The sequence below is a fragment of the Balaenoptera musculus genome, chromosome 2 (genome assembly GCF_009873245.2).
Source record: "Balaenoptera musculus isolate JJ_BM4_2016_0621 chromosome 2, mBalMus1.pri.v3, whole genome shotgun sequence".
NCBI lineage: Eukaryota > Metazoa > Chordata > Mammalia > Artiodactyla > Balaenopteridae > Balaenoptera > Balaenoptera musculus.
Genome location: NC_045786.1, coordinates 133,514,251 through 133,522,877, shown reverse-complemented (window position 1 = coordinate 133,522,877; position 8,627 = coordinate 133,514,251).

The following is an 8,627-nucleotide window of genomic DNA, read 5'->3' as shown; positions in this document are numbered from 1 at the left end:
CCGTTCTTCCAATGGACCTGTGCCTGCTGAATATCTCCACTTGTGTCAAAGGCACCTCAAAATCATCACGTCCAGCTCTCAACCCAGCATCTCCTTCTTGCCACCAAACCTGGTCCTTCTCCACCACAGCCTGGCTTCCTGGTCTCCTTTCTTTCCCTCACCCCTGGAGCTAATCAATCTCCAAGTCCTATTTTACCTCCTAAGCACGTCTCAAATCTGTTCACTTCCTTCCATCTCCTCCACACTATTTCAGGAACCTTCATCTCCTCCCTGCACTGACACAATCGCCTCCACTCTCTCCTCCCTCCAACCCATTCTCTACACCTTGCCCAGAACCACAGCTTCCAAATGCAAATTAGTTCATGTTCCTGTGAAACTTAAAATCTTTTGAAGGCTCCTCATTGTAAAAGCGGTGATAAAGACTAACATCCATCAAGCCCCTTCATGACCTCTCCTGCTCCAGGCCTTTCCACAGGCTGCTCTTTCTGGCTTAAATGTTTCCCCCTGTTCCTTTGTCTAATTTTAATTCCTACTCATCTTTCAAAGTTCAGCTCAAACATCCTTCACTCTAAAAATCTTCCTTGATTCTTCAAACCAGGGTAAGTCCTCTGCTCTTATAACATGCATTTTGCCTTCACGCATTTAACACATCCAATTAACTCCATATGTGATTACGTGTTTAACATCTGTCTCTCCAGCATGAAAGTAAGCTCCATGGGTCAGGAAGCGTAGCCTTGCTCTCTGCTCCTTCTCCCATGCCTAGCACAATACGTCACACATGGGAGGTACTCGGATAGTTGTAGAACATAAACAAGAATAAATGAATTAGAAATAGATGGAAAGTATTCAGAGCCAATTACTACCACAAAGAAAGCCACTGAAGCAACTCTGTAGCTGGGGACCAAAGGGAGGAAGGGAAGTTTGAAGAGATTTGATTTCCTCCATGAAGTACAATATTGCTTTCCTTGTAGACAAAATCTTCAGGCAGTAGCAGCCTTTGGGTGCCTGACTACCAAAGCTTTCAATGGTATTTGCTCAGATATTATTTTCTGATCCTTTCTTGTCTCAAGTTCAAGTCTGTTGAAAGCTAGGATAGTTTCTGATAAAGTACCTGAAGAGTACTAGCATGACATTTGGTACAAGGCAGAGATATCCAATAAATACTTTGAGTTTAATTGAATCCTGATATCACTGAATTTTAGTGTCAGTGGCTTCTGGTCTCCAAAAACGTTGTAAGGGGAGAGAGAAAAGTTCTAAGTGCCTTGAGTGAGGGCAAGGACAGTATATTATTATATAATCATCCCCTTGCCTGACACATAGAGGACCTATAAATGCCCACTGCTTTTGTACCACGTATGGATCCCTCCACAGGTGCTGGCAATGAACAGCCTGTCTCACCAGCCCCACTCTCATTTTACCTCTTAAAACTCTCATGAAATCTCCACTTTACAGGAGAAAAAGTACCCCATACACTTGTCTGAGGGAGTGATCTGCTTTAGAAGAACCCTTGCTTAAAAGTCAGATACAACCTAGGGGCAGGACAGGAATAAACATGCAGACAAAGAGAATGGAATAGAGGACATGGGGAGGGGGAAGGGTAAGCTGGGACGAAGTGAGAGAGTGGCATGGACATATATACACTACCAAACGTAAAACAGATAGCTAGTGGGAAGCAGCCGCATAGCACAGGGAGATCAGCTCGGTCCTTTGTGACCACCTAGAGAGGTGGGATAGGGAGGGTGGGAGGGAGATGCAAGAGGGAGGGGATATGGGGATATATGTATATGTATAGCTGATTCACTTTGTTATAAAGCAGAAATGAACACACCATTGTAAAGCAATTATACTCCAATAAAGATGTTAAAAAAAAAAAAAGTCAGATACAGTGCCTCTAGGCCACCTCAAAAGAGATCACAACTTTCCTTCTCAATTTAAGGAAACAAAAGAAGGAGCTTTGGGGCTCAAGCCTACTCTCTTCAAAGTGACAAAAAAAGCGATTTTTCCCTCAGTTGTTCAGAGCTTACCTGGTGATTTCTTTTTCGCCAGCACAGTACGCAATTGCATAATTCAGCCCAGTTCCATTGTCGCTAAACCCTAATACTTTAGCTTTCTCTTAGAGCTAATGATCTCAGGGAAAAGAGCACTAGTGCTTAAAATGTACAAGCCTCTCCTTGAGTTCTATCCTTATTCTGCTCTGCTGCTCAGCACCAAATCATAAAGCAGGGCACCATTTCATTCTGGGTATCCCCATCACACCTACTTAACACTGAGCAGTTAAATCACCCTGCCAAGTAGGAATATGCTCATTGTGCTGTCTCAGGAATCGGCACCAGGCGATACCAACCAGCTCCCCACAAATGCTCACTGAAGAATTTCAAGGCCAGCAGAAACCTTTCCAAGAGAAACCTGGCAGCCTTTGAATCAAATTTCAAATAAATTTGCTGTCTGCAAAGACAGCAATATTATAAAGGATTTTTATTCCTTGACCTCTATCCTATAGTTTTTTGGTTTTAAAAAATATATTAAAAATTTACTCATCCAATCCTTTGCACCCAGGTATTCAAATCACTTGGCACAGGATAAAATGTCTAACCATACTTTATATTATTTTATAAACAACTTTAAAACTGGAGAAACTTGGACTTCCCTGGTGATGCAGTGGTTAAGAATCGGCCTGCCAATGCAGGGGACAGAGGTTCGAGCCCATGAGCCACAGCTACTGAGCCAGTCTTCAAGACATGGTGATTTCTTCCTCCTCATCAGACCCCCTCCTCAAAGACCTGAGCCCTGGGTGTTAACCCTCTTAGTGATCAGTTCTTTTAGTTCACATAAATAGCCACTTCCAAGTGAGCCAGCCGACCCCAGGAAGGCTGAGTGAGGATGGGCTCCAGCATCTCAGCCATCTCTCTCTCCATATCACGATACCTAATCATTCATGCATGCAACTCAGGGGGGCCACACAAGCGATTCTGCTAAAGTATAAGGAAACTGTGTTTCAGAATTAGTTTCTGTCCTTGCCTGCATATGAAGCAGCTAGCAACTTCCTCTTCCTGAAGAAAGAGGAGGGGCGGGAACACAGAACTGTAATCTCCAGCTGCAGGTTCCTCTGGAAGAGCAAGCCCACTGCACTCAGCAGAGCAGCTCTCCCCTCCCAGACCTTGTTGGCAGGGCGCCACCCATTGAACATACCATTTCTTGACAGCGCCATCGTTGTCGGTGACAGTTCACTGAGTCCTGAACAATCTTCACAGTGGCATTGCGGTCCGTAACGCTAAAACTGTTCTCCACGTTCTTTGGCAATTTAACATAGCTCACATCTCACAAAACGAGAGTGAAGCACACTTCCATTCTATGCTTTGTATTTTTTCTGTAATTGAGAGGAAAGATCTTCAACTATAGGACCTTAGCTGTTCTTCTCTTGCAGAGTGAGTTCCTTTATTTAAAGAGAGATATCTGTCCTCTGAGTCCCAGGGCTTTTTCCCTCCAGAGCAGCTGGACAAGTGCTGATAGTACGCACAACTTAAAGAAGTTGGAGAGCGTTGTAACTGCCTCTCTTACGTTACCCTTTGCTTTTGAAACTTCAGAATAAATTGCAACTTGTACAGTCGTATTTGAATCAGAATTCTTATTCCCGTTGGCAATTTTTCAACCCCCAAAGTTGAAAAAAGAAAATCAAAGACATACAGATCTTTTTAAAACATCACTCTGTGTTCTCCTCCTAACTCTATTTTTTTCCCTCTGGCCTTAAGACTGTGCATTCCCTCTGGGCGACCTCCTTAGTGAAGCCTCTGATATGATATCTGCCCTTAGGCCACTTTATCAGGATGGAACTCACCCACCATCCCTGGCCTCAATTATTTTCATACAGAACCAAAGATTCTTTCTGCCAGTTTTTCTACTCCAGAACTATCACACGGTGCCCCAGGATTTTTCTACTGTGTAAAATAGAAACTAAGTTGAAAACAATAATAGCAAAATATTTTATCCTGGTGATGAGTGATTCTTGAAGTAATTGGTAATTGCTTATAAAATTTGATTCTGTATTCAGCTCAAATTTATGTGATCTCCCCCGAAACTGAAAATTAAAAGGGATCAGTTTAACCTGTAACAACTTGCAACTTACAGATCAATTGTAATCCAATTATTGTGGAATAATTCAACAAGAGAATACAACTGCAAGAAAGCCTGTATAATTGGAAGGAAATCAGTAGATTTTTGCTCAACCTAAAAAGCGAAGATCGATATATGATTAAGGATGGAGGGGAAGATGAGTCCAACAGCTTGGAATCCTTTCTGAATTGTTAGGCACTTATAAATAAAGAAATAATGAAATCAACATGGTACTGCTGGTTCTTTTGCCATCAGGACAAACATTAACAAACATCAGTGGTATGTGAACCTGTCCAGTGATTTACTGAACCAATCACTGCCTCTTAGATGCATTATCTTATACATTCCAGTTATATGCTAGTCACTGTGTGCTGTAGTGCCTCCTCAATCGACAAGGCACTATATGACACTGTATATGGTTAGGAATATGGACTTTGGAGTTAGACTAGCTGGGTTCAAGCCCTAGCTCTGCTACTTACTGTGTGGTCTGTGCCAGATGGACCCTGCATCTCTGCCCTGTTGCTGGGCTGTATGGATGACATCAACAGGCTTCAGTAAACTTGAACTTCTGATGAAGTCTGCCTAAGTCTACCACTAAAGACTCCTGGCAGGAGCCCAGAGGGATGGAAAAGGGGTTAGGGTGTTTCTTCCCATGGTTCCTTCTCTGCAAGGCTGCCATGGGCTAACATTGCCCCTACCCCAGAGATCACTGCTCCCTGCAAGGTGCTGTTGGCTTCATGTACCTCTCTCCTCCAGAGTTTTACTGACTGTTCACTACCCTCATCCATTCAGACCTGGGATAGTAACAGCCTGCCTGCTCCTAGTTCCACCAATTCCTCCCCAAAACCCACATTTATAATTAGCCCATTTTGTAAATAAACCCTCCCAAGTTAACTATCTTTATGTGTCATCTATGCTCTGGATCCTGACTGATAAACATTGTGACTCTGGATAAATTACATAACCTCTCCACGCCTCCATCTATAAAACGTAGAAAATAACAATAACTTACTTCCTAGGCTTGTGAGGATTAAATGAGTTATTCATACATATGAAATACTTGGAGCGTTGTCTGGCATATAATAAGCATAACTAGTTTATTTTTCTTGGACCACTATTTTCATCATTGTTATCATTAGGCAACACTAATAAACAAAGGTGACATGTCCTCGAGGAGCTAACCATCTGGTTTCTAGCATGCTAAGTTGTTTGTGGAGAGCTGTAATTTAAAGAAAGGACCCAGAGAAATCTGACAATTACTACAGAAAGTAGCTTAAAGGAAAGCCAGTGGTGATTTAACAACACTGGGCAGTTAAGATCGATAGTAATTACTAGTGATCCCAAAGGATTTCTACATTCAGTTGCTTGCTCTGCTTTTTCTCAAAGCCCTTTTGATGTATCTTATCCTAGATTCATAGATGTTTAGCGCCAAAAAGTACTCTAACTAGAAACATAACCCCTCATTTAGCACTTTATTTAGAAAAGAAAACTGACTTAACCAAAATAAACTGTGGGCCATTCAGATGCAGACCCCGCATAAGAAAAATAAGTGGGAAAAAAATATTGGGTCATTTTAGTCTTGCTCAAGGGACTCTCAGCTAACCATTTGGAGAGATTTGTTTCTAACCAAAGTTTCCTAAATCCAAGAAAGAATATTATTGTATTCTCTCCCTAGAGAAGGGAAATGGATCTTAATAAAGGAAAAAGAAGAAGAAGAAGGAGGAGGAAGAGAAGGGGGAGGGGGAGGAAGGGGGAGAGGAGGAGAAAGAAGAAAGAAAACAAAGAGAAAACAGAAGTCCCCCATCCATTCTGCAGACTGATATATAATACCCATTAGGTTCAGCAGAATATGAATTGCTTTGTGTCCAAAGCATTTCACCAGGACTTATATCCAATTCCAAGGGTGATAGTAAATGGCAGGGGGTAGGAGATGGTTATTCCTCAAAAGAAGAGTGAAATTTACAGGATATTATGTGTGTCCAAGTCAAGTTGTGAGAGTCTCATTCCCTTGAGAGGATGTAGGGCTAGATCCATCGTTTTCAAAAATCAGAATCTTTGGGGGAAAAGAAACTAGATCTCAACCTTAAATATTTCATTTCATCTCTCTGAGCCTCTATTTCCTGTAAAATGAGAGGGCTGAACCAGATGGTCTCTGTGATTCCGTCTAGTCCTTTATATCTAAAATTCAGTGAATTTTAAATTGGATATTACAAATATCAAAGAATCCCCTTCCCAGCCTCAGATTCTATTACAAAGAAACAGATGAAGATTACACCTCACTTGTGAAAGGATCAAAGTTGCTTTTTGATTTTTCTTTCTCTTTCTTTCTTTCTTTCCTTCCTTCCTTCTTTCCTTCCCTCCTTTCTTTCTTTCTTTCTCTCTCTCTCTTTCCTTTTTCTTTCCTTCTTTCTTCCTTCCTTCCTTCCTTTCTTTCTCTTTCTCTCCTTTCTTTCTTTCTCTCTCTCTCTCTTTCCTTCTTTCTTTCCTTCTTTCCTCCTTCCTTCCTTCCTTCCTTTCTTTCTTCCTTTCTTTCTTTCTCTCTTTCTCTCTTTCTTTCTTTCTTTCTTTCTTTCATCTCTGAGTGGATTTCTGATCCTTGAGTCCAAAAATTCATTTTAAACTCATCTAGTTGTTTCAAACTCCTGGTGAAAAAAATTTAGTTAAAAGAAATTGATTTACAAGTAGCATGCCAAAAGCACTTCATTAATATGTCCAATTAGGAAACCCACTTGGTAGAGTGTATTGAAATGAGAAGGATGAAAAGATACTTTGAGCAAGGTTAGAAAACAAGCCATCTACTGAGAGAAGATACTTGCATCACAGATAACCAGCAAAGTGCCAGTAGGTGAAACTTGTAAAAACCTGCAAATTAACAAGAGAACAACAATCCAACAGAATAATGGGCAAGAGATTACAAACAGGAGAGAAATGGCCAATAAACATTAAAAGCCGCTCAGCCTCACTAATAATCAGGGAAATGCAGATAAAAACAACAAAAACCATTTCGCTCCTATCACTTAGGCAAAAATTTAAATGACTGATATTACCAAGGTTTGGTGAAGATGTGTAGACATAGGGACACACAAGGCTGGTAGTAGTATAAATAAAAATAAACATTTTAGAGAAAAGAGCTAATGAAGTTGAAGACATGCATATGCTGAGGCCTAGTATTCTTCCAAGTATATAATCCAGTGAAACTCTAACATAATAGTTCAAGCAGACAGCTTACAAGAACATGTTTATAACAGCAAAAATTGGGTACAGTCAAATGTCTATCAAGTAATAAAAAAATAAATAAATTTGGTGTAATCCTACAACAGGATATTATACAGCAGTTAAAATGAATGAGGTGTCGAGCCAAATGTACCAATAGGAACTTGTAAATGTCTAGTTATATATAGTCACAACATTATTTCATTCATCTAGTATTATAAAAAATGCCCCAAACTACATTATTTATGGATACACATACATGTAGTCAAGATATAAAGTCATGAATGGGAACATATACAGGGTTGATATGTCTGGCATCAGGAGAGTAAAAACATCTGATGAGGGAAACAAGGAAATTTGATTGAGAAAGTGTTCACAGGGCACAGGGGATTTCCATGATGTTTTGCTTATTTAGAAGAAGAAAAAAGAAAGATCTAGGGATGGAGTAGGGAAATGACAAGATGAGTCTGGAACACCTTGTGGTACCAGGAAGGAAGGAGGAACTCAAAAAAGATGGAGTGTGTGGAAAGTATGTAGGAGTCATCTTGAAAGAGCTATCAGTGGCTAAATCTAGGATATTGTGAATGACAAAATAATGATAGTAATGAATTATAGCTTATAAAATAAAGCAAACTCCATGAGTCCACTTTGATATAATAAAATATTAACTAAATAAATAAATGAGAGAAGTCATGATGGAAATAGAAAAATAATCACCATTTGGCAAACACCAAAGGAATCATTGTGGCAGACAAGAGCCCCCAATGGATGCTAAAGTTATGATGAAAAACAGGATATTTGCATAGTCTCAGTGTATTTCTGCATAAGATACTCATTAATACTTACTAATTGCAAAGGGGAAAAGAGTAAATTCTCTTCAGCCAAATGATCAAAGTGAACATCACCAGTAATGGAACATATCCACATTGAGAACACCCTGATGTGATGCACTGAAAAGGGCACAAAGTCACTTCTGTGGTGTTCTTGCTAAAAATGCATAACATGAATTCAAACATTAGAAAACACCAGACAAATCTAAATTGAGACACATTCCACAAAATAACTGGCCAGTATTTTTCACATGTCCAATCATAAAAGACAAAAGAATATGAGGAACTATCCTAGTGGCAACATAGGACGTTAGTGGGGAAGTTGGTGACATCTGCATAAGGTCAGTAGCTCAGTTAAGAGTACTGTATCAATGTTATTTTCCCAGTTTCAATCATTGTGCTATGGTTTTGTAAAGGGTTAACATTTGAGGACGCTAGATCAAGGGTATATGCAGACTATTATTTTTGCAATTT